Source organism: Anthonomus grandis, chromosome 22, assembly GCF_022605725.1.
Source record: "Anthonomus grandis grandis chromosome 22, icAntGran1.3, whole genome shotgun sequence".
Lineage (NCBI taxonomy): Eukaryota > Metazoa > Arthropoda > Insecta > Coleoptera > Curculionidae > Anthonomus > Anthonomus grandis.
The window spans coordinates 30,302,519-30,314,798 of NC_065567.1; the positions used below are offsets into that span (position 1 = coordinate 30,302,519).

At 27.8% G+C, this 12,280-nt stretch overlaps 1 long non-coding RNA gene across 1 annotated transcript in view; it reads left to right on the forward strand.

Moving 5' to 3' along the window:
* The window catches only part of LOC126748559 (uncharacterized), a 139,011-nt gene extending 134,264 nt beyond the window's left edge, over positions 1-4,747 (forward strand). Inside the window, exon 3 of the long non-coding RNA XR_007664766.1 lies at positions 4,646-4,747. This is a non-coding gene — a long non-coding RNA (uncharacterized LOC126748559). The remainder of the gene's footprint in view (positions 1-4,645) is intronic.
* Positions 4,748-12,280: the final 7,533 nt, after the last annotated feature.

Consider the following 12,280-nt stretch of genomic DNA (forward strand, 5'->3'; position numbering starts at 1 on the left):
GAGTCGGATTTAGTTTGTCTTCTGAAATACTGTAAACGTCAAGAGGTTGATGTACATTGTTAAAGAGAACGTCTGTTAATTTTCGTAATAAAGTAAATACGAGCAGGAAATTTTAACTGATTTAATTTCTTTTTTATAAAAAGTGTTGACTTTTAATGACATAATATTTCCTAAATAATATTTATTAACACTTCAAATAAGAAGTAAGAAGCATACGTCTTAAACAAGCGACGTTATCTTATACCTCGGTCTCAGATTTCAACGTTTTGTCGCCACAAAAGCCGGCAAGACGTATGAAATTCTCCCTACGGTCTGACAACGAAAATATTTAATATTATTTAAAACCTCCGAGTTTAATGAAAGCCATTTCTTTTTAGCGCAAAATATAATGTTTCATCTCGACCCGTAATCACTCTGATCGTCCTACGCGATATAACCACGTCTCGTAGAAAATTAACACCATATATTTTTATGCCTTTTTACGTCTGGGTTTATGTCAGTTATACGTTACACTGTGTCGACTTGTAAGAATTTATGTTGCAATGTCGTTTTTAAGAAACAGGAGGAAAAATTGAAATATTAAAATCAGCCTGGTGTGCTTTTAAGTTATGCATAATTTGATTCCATAGCAATTATACACGGTCAAGTACTGCATAACATTGTAACAAATTAGCAATATTATTAAATCAAATTCTGCACTGGAATAATCTGCATTGTAATAATTATTAATATAGGTGAAATTGTACAAATATCGAATTTAGTACTATTAGCGTTTCAATTTGTATTCTAATTTCCGGTTTTACCAATAACTTTCATTAATCAAATATGAATGAGACTTAAGGGGAAATGGGTTTTTTACGACATTAATAACGAACCTAATGATTATAAATGACAATAAATGAATGTCCTTTTTATATTAATCAATGCTCCGAATTCAGAAAAGCCGATATAAATAATAGATGCTGATCGAAAAGCCCGTGGCCTAAAATACCATCAATATAATTAATACTTTGAAAACTGTTAAATGATTCAAAAACGTTAAAGCAACCCCCACATCGGCGAAATTCAAAACTAATTTTTGCACGGAGGAACGGTATAAAGTTACCCCCGAGGATTTCGCTCTTTTTCAAGGTTTTGCCTGCTTAAACATTTATGGCGGGTGACGGGTCCGAACTTTTTTTTCCCCATCTTTTTTAAGGGAACACATAATTTTAAGTTGAGTGTTTGCTTCTTGGGGACAAATTTCTTATTACATTAGGAATTTTGATGGAAGAGTTTGTTTGGGCAAAAGTTTTTATTGGAATCCCGAGCAGATATGGAATTTTTATTCTGGGTTGGTTTTTTGAAATTAAGAAGTCACTTTTAGGGTGCCAGCGAAGGTATATGGGGTGCTTTACGCATAATATTTTAGAAAAGTTATAAAATATAATAATTAAAATTTTTAATAAATCATTACTGCGTGGCATAAATTATATTTTAGGGCACTTGACATATTTGCTTTAAATTGTGACTTTACAATTAAAATGTAAATAATTTACACAATTATGGCATAATTAAGTAAATTCTTTGGCAAGTAAATTTTAAATTTTATAAATAGCAAAAAAAAATTAGAATGAATAAATAAAACATATAAATTAGAATTTGATTTTTCCATCGGGTGGAAATAGTGTTTTTCTTTCGTAATGTGTCTTATTTCTACCCGAAAAATATAATTTTATTCTCATAAATGATGCAAATATGTGAAAATTTTTTAACCTCGAAATAACATCAAATATCTGCAATAAAATGCTAAATTAGATTCTAAATAGCTGTCGAAATCCTGAAATAAAACAAACAATTATTTAAAATTTCTAGCACGAAATAGCAAATAACTTCAACTTTCCAAAAACAACGAAAACTTGTTAAATGCTTAAAATATAAAAAATTATTTACATCTTTGGAATATATAAGGAACTTCTGCAAAAGTACGGGAAATTTATAATTAATAATTATCTATGCATAATTTAAATGGATATGGTGGCTCTTTAAGTTTACTCCTTTTGACAATTAAAAATAAGGAAAAAGGGATTTTTATAATTATTGATGCATAATTTAAGTGCCAATATTAAAATAAATTGCCAAACTGTTTTATTAAAATAATAAAAACTGAACATTCGGCACACCTGAACCATTAACTGGCGATCATTTATTTACTAGGCATGCAACTAAGTTAATGATCCCCGAGGATGAATTCCACTTATTATATACATTCTTAATACAGGATACATAATTGTGCTTCCAATTAAAATCCTACCGGTAGACGATATATTTGCATTTATTATTTTTACCGGTTCACGGCGAAACGAACGACTTTCCGTAAAAATAAACGACGTTGTAAAATCGACGTTGTTATGGCGATAAATATTCACTTTTTAACGTTAAAGGACGTATGTGGATGTAGGAAACGGAAACGTAACGCGAAACTGGTCTTGATGGGCACTACAGGGAGTTCACGCTCAGAAAGTAAACTAAAATTATATATAAACTAGATCTCTATTGATAATAAATTCTCTTGAGTTATTATTACAAGTATCGCTACATGGTGTATTATTTATTTATTTTATACACGGGATCGTTTATTTTGAAAAATTATGTTAAGCTAGTCAGTCTAAATATAAACTTATTTTTATTAAGAAAAAGAACCTTGGAAATCTCCAGTAAACTCTCTTTTAAAACCGCTAAGCATGACTTAATTGGATTTGCCTATAAAATGCTTTAATAAATTATTAAATAATATAATTAAGAGAATTGTCAGGGGTAAAAACATTATCAGAATCACCTGTAAATCAACGGAAATGCATTTAAACATTTTTTACATTCATAAGCGATTTTGTTCGTAACAATGGTTTTACCAATGTTGCATGCATAACTTAATAGGATTCGTTGCTGAATTTCATAAAAAAATTATATTTTAACGAATTAAAAAGTAATATGAGATTTTTATTATTAAGGGATTAATGTGTATACACATTTTTATTATAGGAGTAGTACAGAGTGTTCGAGAAAAAATATTTTTTTTATTTCTATATTGCAGTTATTAATCAGATGTAGATCTGATGCAATTTATGGAAAATGTGGTTTCACTTTAGATCTTTGAAGTCTAACATAATTTATTAATATATTGATTTTCTCTTTGTTTAGGTTCCTGTGAATAAAAATCTATATTAAACAGCCTCTTCTGAAAAAAATCTGATTTTCTAGAATTGCAGAAAGAAATAAATAAACGCATTATCACCTTTTACAAATCGCGTTAGCACTGACTTAACAAAGTTGAGCCTCCGTCATATTTTATCATAAAAAGATGCTAAATCGACATGAGGGTTTTAAGTAAATTTTCTTATAAATCGTCCCGTTAAAATCCTCCTATAGGCACTTTATTGCCACCAAATGGAATTGACATGCAAAAGATTTCATTTCTTTCCCGGCTTCATAGTAATTTACATAATTCCGACGCAAAATCTATAAGAACGGAATCACGGAATCGGAGTCAAAGTGGCACTTGCACAACGCGTATTAACGGTTCTATACGCATTCAAATAAGTAGGCAAGTTCATTGCTAGGCAGGTGATCTTACGTCTTCCTATATTTAACTCGTATATTCTACTACATTTGCTATGGTGCAAATTACCTGCGAGCCTATTAAATATTAAGTAAATAACGGGATAATTAATTTATTAAACTTATTACCTGGGAGATAATTAGGTTGCTTATATACAGTTTCAGGTGTATTCCTGCTTCATTTTTTCTTTGATATTAATGGAATGTGGATTGAAATATTAAACAAGACACAAAAGGAATTATTGATCAACGAACTGAAAATCATTTGTGTTCAAATTAATCCCTCTTAAATTTAACCGCTTAAATATAAAATGTATATGAAGTTTGGCAACAAATCCAGTTAAGTTATGCATCACCAAATTGCCATGTTTGGGTTGTTACTATTGGTTTACCATGGGCACTCCTTTAATCTGGTCTCAAGCTATCGAGCAAACGTCAAATAAATCTAAATCGGTAGAGAGATCGACTCGTTTAATGCACGAAAATACAAATTCACTTACACCAGATAAGCAGATGATATCTTTGCATCTATTCAAAATAGCATCAGATCAGAATTTCGCGATACGTCTTACAGGCCTATCAAGATTCTTCATGGATTTACAGTCTGCTTGTACGGTTCAAGATAGAAATAAAACATGTCGGATTGTTAATTGTATCTAGTATATTTTACCTTGATGGAATTTTGCATGCTTTGTTGTTGTTTTTCACATGTCAGGGTAAAATAGAATTAGTCACCCATATCAAAATGGGTTCATAAGAATTAATATTGCCGCATTTAGATTAATTAGTAAGGAGTTTTTTTTATTACGGTTGTTATCTAGATTTATTGTAGTAAAGTGAATAAATACAACTCCGAAATTAGTTTATCATTCCCAAAAACCTGTAAAAATTATATATATTTTTTGTATACAATGGAATAAGATTATATAAGAAAAGAAAAAGATTTATTTATTTAATTTTTAATATATTAGATTTTTGTTAATAATTAAAGAATTTTGAAGTTAAATTGTTAGCAATTTTATGAGATTTTACATATTTTTATTTTTAGGAAAATGCAGAGATGTATGAAGATTTAAGGAAATTTTAGAAAATTTTGATTTTTTGAACACAGGATATTTTCGGAATACCAAGAAGTTCCTGAAGATTTTAAAGAATGTTTTTTAATAATTTTTGCAAATGTTAGTGCCTTCATAAGATGTGATTAATTTCCGAGTACTTTTTATTAAATGATCGCAAGATTACTTTGGAATTTAAGAGAATATTTTGGATATATTAAAAGTTTTTAAAGCTTCAAAAAATTATTTTCAAGGTTTTTTGGAAATATTGGAAAAACGCAATTTCTTATGAGAATATTTTATTTCATCATAAGGTACCTAAATGAGATCAAAATGAACTTTCTTTTATTAAATTTAATTAATGACATTTTTTACCGGTTTTCTATAAAAACTTTGATTTATTATATTTATGTATTAATAATTTTTTTTTTATTTTTATTAACCTCTGAAAAAGCTCAATTTAAGAAATTATTTGAAAAATTGTATTTTAAAGAATTTAAGCTCTTTGACAGCAAGAATTTTCTAAATCATAAAAATACCTTTTATTAGAAGCATGTTCTTTACATTAGTTAATTAAAATTCAAGTTTATACTCACGAATGCATAACTTAATAGGCCATGCATGTAATTTTTTTATAAAAATTATTTTATTTCATCATAAGACACCTAAATCGGACATAAAGAAATTGTCGTTTACAACATTAAAGTTATGACATTTTTTAGCAGTTTCCTATTAAAAATTTTTATTTATTATAATCACATTTTAATAGTGTTCAATTTTGTTATAAAAATTTTTTAATTTCTTAATAAGATACCTACATAAGATCTCAAAATATTCTTTTTACAAAATTCAATTTGTTTTTTAGTAGCTTTCTATTAAAACTTTGATTTACTATGATTAAATTTAACTTTTTTTTTAAATTTTAATTTAATTTTTATTCAAAGAACTCAAGCTCTTTTACAGCAAGCACTTTCAAAGTCATTAAAATATCTAGAAGTAAAAGAATTTTCCTCACATTAATTAATTCAACATTTATTTTACCAGTCACAAATGCATAACTTAATAGGACACGCATTCAATTTTCTTATGCAAACTATTTTATTTCATAATAAATCTCCTAAATGGGATCTCAATATATTTTCTTTAGCAAAATTAAATTTAAGAATTTTTTTAGCAGATTCCTGTTAATACTCAAATTAGTAAAATATAACTTCCAGAAAATAGAAATAGTTATAGTGAAGTCAATTAGTACAATAGAAAAATATGGAAATAATTACATTTATTTAGATTTTTATTTATTATTATTATTATTATTATGCATGAAAAAACAATCTTTAGAAAATTTAGAGAGTAATTTTGAAATTAGGATTAATTACCTGCATGAAAGAAAGAAAATGCATAAAACCTATCCAAATGGCCCTTTCTGAGTTACAGGCAATTTAAAATGATCATTTCAGAGTAAAATGTTGCTGATATTCAACTGCCAGGACTAAATAAAAATTCAAATACTGAAAAACTGCTTACAGTGATTTTTAAAATAAGACATGCTACAAAGGAAAAAAAATGCCTAATACTGTTCTCTATGTCTCAGAAAGTTTGAAATCCAAACTTCTGAGCTATAAGACAATTTAGTGCATCATATCGGAGTAAATTGTGGCTATTTTTCAACTGCCTGGAATAAATTAAGAAATAAATTACTCAGAAACTGCTCATAGTAGATATATGATTTTTTTATATTTCTTTTGCCCTAAGTTAATAAATATAATTTATTCATTATAAATTCTAAGCAAAGAATCTCTTTGTAACTCTCTTAACTCGTTTTAATTAACTTTAAGGAATATGACGCCTTCATCTACACATTGGCCACTAAACCATATAAAGCTGTAATACTTCCTATAGTACGTAAACTCGTTTAAAAGCTAATTACTACAGGCAACTCTTTTCGAAAACCCAATACTCGGTTTATGGTATGTAGATGACCATTAAGAGGTGCCATTAGAACATCGTTTTATCAGGTTGCTGCTCGTTGGAATTTTGTGCCTACTTGGTTTTACGGCTTCTTCGGATACCATTATGGTTCGAAATGCACCTAATTTAAATTAATTCTTTTATGGTCTAATTGATTGATTTTTCTTTATTCACTGTAAAAACCGTTGTAAAACATAAATCACTGATATCCGATATATGCAACCCTCAATCAATTTCAGACAGGACTCCGTATCGAGGATTTAAAATTAATACTGTCGTCACGGGCTATAAACTCCCAATTACAAATACGAAGTTAATTCTAATTGTAATGAAATCTAAACAGACTTAATTCAATATGTCTACTGGCACTGGATCGCCGTGCTGTACATAATACACAACGTCAATAATTCATTAAATCAATTTATGTTAACTGGAGTAATGTGATATCGTTGCAATTGCCCGTATAACGATTTTTACGCGTTGTTTAGTGAGAATAATGGTTTTTCATTTACCTGTCTGGATTTTAATCGGCAAAGCGTATTATTTGCTATCTGTTGTTTTTTTTTTTTAATTGTGTTCGCCATTAGAAAAATTACATCGATGTATTACATCACTAGTGTAGAAAGTGTAAGAGAAGAAGGAATGATAATAATTTATATAGTCGCATTATCAGAATAATGTAATTTTGAAATTTTTGTGTGTAAAAATCAGAAAATTTTAAAGTTTTAATGTAATTTTTAGGGTAAATTTCTAAATTTAGTGATTTTTTTGTGAACTTTGGTTCACGAAAAAGTGACCATTCATCTATAATTTCAATTTTTTTAAGTTATACTGTATTAAATACTAGTTTTATCGGATTAAAAAAAACTACCATTAATTTTATTTATTTATATATATCATTAATTGGTTCATTAAAATCATTTTTCTTAAAGAATTTAATTCCAATTTTAAAACTACTGTCTGAACCGTCTTAAAAAAAAATTATTTTTTATGCATAATTATAATTATACCAATTTATTTTTATATTACTATTTTTATATTCCGGAAACTATGCTTTTCTAATATTATTAGGGAACTGCTGGAAAATGTCCTAAATATAATACTGCAAAAGAAAATTGCATGCGCCTCCTATTAAGTTATGCCCTTGTGACTATGAAGTTAACTTTTTAATTAATTAACGTAAGGAAGATATTCTACCATTAATAAGGTAAATTTATTATGTTAAAAGTTCTTGCTGTAAAAGAGCTTATATTCTTTGAAATTGGCTTCTTTTATTTATGTTTTAAGCTGAGCTTTAAAGATGTAATAAAAAATTTTTTAAAATATTTTAAAATGTAGAGAAAAATAGAAAGAGGTTATGAGGTATGAGGGAAAATCCAAGTTTAATAGAGAACTGTTAGAAAATGTCCTTAATTTAATTTAGCAAAAGAAAATTTATTTAGATCCCTTATAGGTATCTTATTATGAAATAAAATAGTCTGCATAAGAAAATTGCATAGGTGCCCTATTAAATTATGCATTTGTAACTATAAAGGTAATTTTTGAATTAATTAATGTGAGAAACATTGTTCTTATATAAAGTAGTTTAGTTTTTAATTCTTATAGTAATTGTTTAAATTCCTTGATATTTACATCTTTTATTTAATTTTTAAAAAACTTAAATTTTTCAAAATTGAATGACTTATCTATGAAAACCCGAATTTTTACTAATTTGCGATAAAAAATTACACAACTACTGCCATTTTCATGGAAATACGTCTTGCTTTCGAGAAATAAAATAGGTTTTTTTTACATTTTACTAAAAACACTTATGGTGATCTGAGAAAAGTATAGATACAAAAACTATAGATTTTTTTATCACCTATAATTTTATTAAAAAGAATTTTTTTCAGAAATTATTTACTGCAATAAACTCGTTTTTCATTAGCCCTACCCTTACCCCCCCCACCCACCCCACACAACTTACCAGTAAGAAATTATTTTCAAAAATCATTGTTTTCCAAAATAATACGTATAATTAACAGCTGGTTTTGCAATCTTATAACACAGTTTGTTGATTTAAATTTGATATTATTATATATATGTATATTAATAAATATTAAATACAAAAAGAGTGCTATTAGATTGAGTATTATGGACCAAAAACGGTGATTTTTCAAAGGAATTTCTTACTGGAAAAATGTTTGGGGTGGGTGGGGGGGGTAGGGGTTTTATTATTAAAAAACAATATTTTTGCAAGAAATATATAATTTAATAAGACTATTTATTCAAATTTGATATAATTTTATTTATAAATGTTTAGTATAAAAAGAGCGTTATTAGATTGGATAATATGGACGAAAAAAAGTAATTTTTTAGAAGAATTTTGTCAAATATTTTAGGTGTAGTAATCCAGTTTGAAAACTAGACAGGTTTTATAGAGTTTAATAGAGTTTTATTTAGCAAAATTTTTAATTTATTAATTTTTATGTTGTACAAAGTTGTATATGATTCTTGCAGAGTTCAGCGACTTCCTTTAATTCTCAGGCTTATTACTTCAATATTTTTAAAATCAATAATTTTTAAACCATCATAATTATGTACATCTTTTTTACTGTAGATTAATTTATAGTCAGCAATAAATATAACAAAACGCTTCAGTTAAAACAATTACGGAAAAATCTCTTTTCAATTTATCCAAATATACTTTTAACTCTCTTAAATGTAGTGAAGTTCTATCAATATTACTATGGGATATTAAAAATTGTTTATTACCATATTGTGTAAATTATGTTTTTCTAGTGTTGGGTAACTTACATTTTTTATATTAATTTAATTTTTTTAAATATTGGCTGATAAGAATGAAAATCTAATTCTGGTGGGGGAAGCTGCCGCGACGACGCACTGGCCTCTTGAATATCCCAACCACCGTTCAGAACGTGATGCATTTTACGAATTAAAAATGTTAATGATACCATGCAAAACCCCCTGAACTGATCCCATCGCAACCGCGCTTAAATTCAACTATACATTCCCAAGTTTATACCCACTACTAATAATACCCTATGGCCCTTATTATTACGTCACTCAACTGCCCTATAATTTATAGCTCTCAATACGGCCATATTTGAATTTAGTTCGATTGTCCGAAATTTATGACGTATGTGATATAGTTAGCCGGGGTATGGTACTTGCACTTGTCGAACACACCGCAAAAATTAATAGCCGAAAATGAGGGGGTTGTCTCGTCAATGCTGAATGCCAGTTGGTAACAATGCTTCTTGTTAGGGTGCTGTTTTATATATATAAATCTGTCAACCGGTTAGGGATGTTTTATGATAAGTGTGATTCAAAAATGTGTTTAATATTATAATATCGTCGCGGATCGATGTGCCGAAAGAAGAGCAGAAACCAACTAACAAGAATGGGAAAATTTGGTATTTGGGCCACGTTCCGTCTCCATGTGTCCGACATTCTGGCGAGGACAGAGTCGCTACGTGATCCTCAAAAAAAATCAAAATGTATGAAAAATCAGATTTGGCTCGATAAAATCGCACTTTTCTTTAGTATTTCATTATTCTTCCATCGTATCAATGTAAAGTGACAAAAATTTCTAAGCGAGTTTGCTTGAGCTCACTTACGTATTACTCAATAAGAGAATTTTTTTAACAATTTTACTTAAAGTTTTTTTTTAGTTAATACTTGTTTGATTTTGATAGACTGGTGGAAATGTAACAAGGAAAATACAAATGTTACTTTTTTAGTAATTAAAGTTTAAATTAATTTATTAATAGAAACTACATGAATTAAATATATTTTCAATAAGTAATTAATTTTAAAAATGTCCTGTTCATATATTATTAAAATCAACCCAATGAGTCCGATGCAACACATTATTATCTGTAAATGTTGATTTATTCAAAGAATTTTTAATAAATTTTTAGTTCTGGTATATTTTTTAAAGTGTAGAATATACGTATATTATATACGATTCTGTTTACAAAAGGGAGAAAATGTCGGCATTCCAAAAATTGACACAAGATTTACATAACTAGTTTTTAAACTCGGTTGCAACACCTTAAATATTTCATGAAATTCTTCTAAAAAATCACTGTTTTTCATCCATATTATTTAATCCAATAACGCTGTTTGCATACTAAATATTTATATATAAAATTATATCAAATTTAATTTTATTTATTTCTGCAAAAAATTTTTTTTTCGTCAACACAACCCTTAACCCCCCACCCACCCCAAACATTTGCCCAATAAGAAGTTCTTTAGAAAAATCACCGTTTTTCGTCCATAATATCCCATCCAATAGCACTGTTTTATATTAAATATTTATCAATATCCATATATTTAATTATATCAAATTTAAATAAACAATATGAGTTATTATATTAGATTTTAATGATAAAACCAGGTGTTATTCATGCGTATTGTTTTGGAGAATATTGATTTTTGAAAACAATTTCTTACTGGGAAATTATGTGGGGTGGGTGGGGGGCTAAGGGTAGGATTAATGAAAAACGTGTTTTTTTGCAGAAAATTATTGATGATCAAAAAATCTATAGTTTTTGTATCTATACTTTTCTCACATAACCTTAAGGTTTTCGAGTAAAACTTGGAAAAACCCTATTTTATTTCTCGCTATGAAAATTACAGTAGTTGTGCCATTTTTTATCGCAAATAAGTGAAAATTCAGTTTTTTTGAGATAAGTCATTAAGTTTTGAAAATTTCAGTTCTTTTTGGTTCTAGAAAATTTTTTTATTATTTTTTTCGTAACTGCTAGAAGACGTCCTAAATTTAATTTAGCAAAAGAAAAATTAGATCTCATCTAGATTTATTAATATAAAAATGAATTTCATAAAAGAATTGCATGCATATCCCATTAAGTTATGCATTTGTTACTATTAAATTAAAATTTGAAAAAAAAAAAACTAAAATTCTTCTAATATTAAGAATGTTTCTCCTTTCCAAAGTTCTTGCTGTATAACACCCTATATTTCTCGGAATTGACTTTGTTACTTTTTTTTTTAATAAGGTGTTTTTCAAAAGTACAGAAATACCAAAATTCAAATTAGCAAAAAAATTTTTTGTTTTCGTTTATACTTCTTGTTTCAAGCATTTTATTTTATTCCAGGCACTTTAGACTAACCTTTAATTTAATTCCATGCATTGTAATTTATTTTTTTTCTTACAGTTTACTGCTTTTTTAACCTAGTTCCTGGATTATTTCCACCCTCAAAGACCAATAAACCGTAGATGCCTGGAATAAAGAAACAATTTATTCCAGGCACCCTTTTTTGCCTTTAAAATATAACTGAGCTCAATTGCCTGGAGTAAATAATTTCTGTATGTTTCTCTTCCTCAAATTACATCTCAACCCCAATTGCCTGTAATAAAGCGATAATTTAGTCCAGGCAGTAATTTCTCTACAATTTAATACCCTTTTAACCTGATTTGTTAATAATTTTTACCCTCAAAGGAAATTTTCAACCCTAAGTGCAACAATTTATTTAAAGCGCCCTTTTGCCTGTAAAATCTAACTGAGCCCAGTTGCGTGGAACAAATATTTTAAAATCATGATTTCTGGATGTTTTTTAACAGTTATAACTCAACCACAATTACCTGGGATAAAATGATAAATAAGGCAGTCATTTATATATAGTTTTAT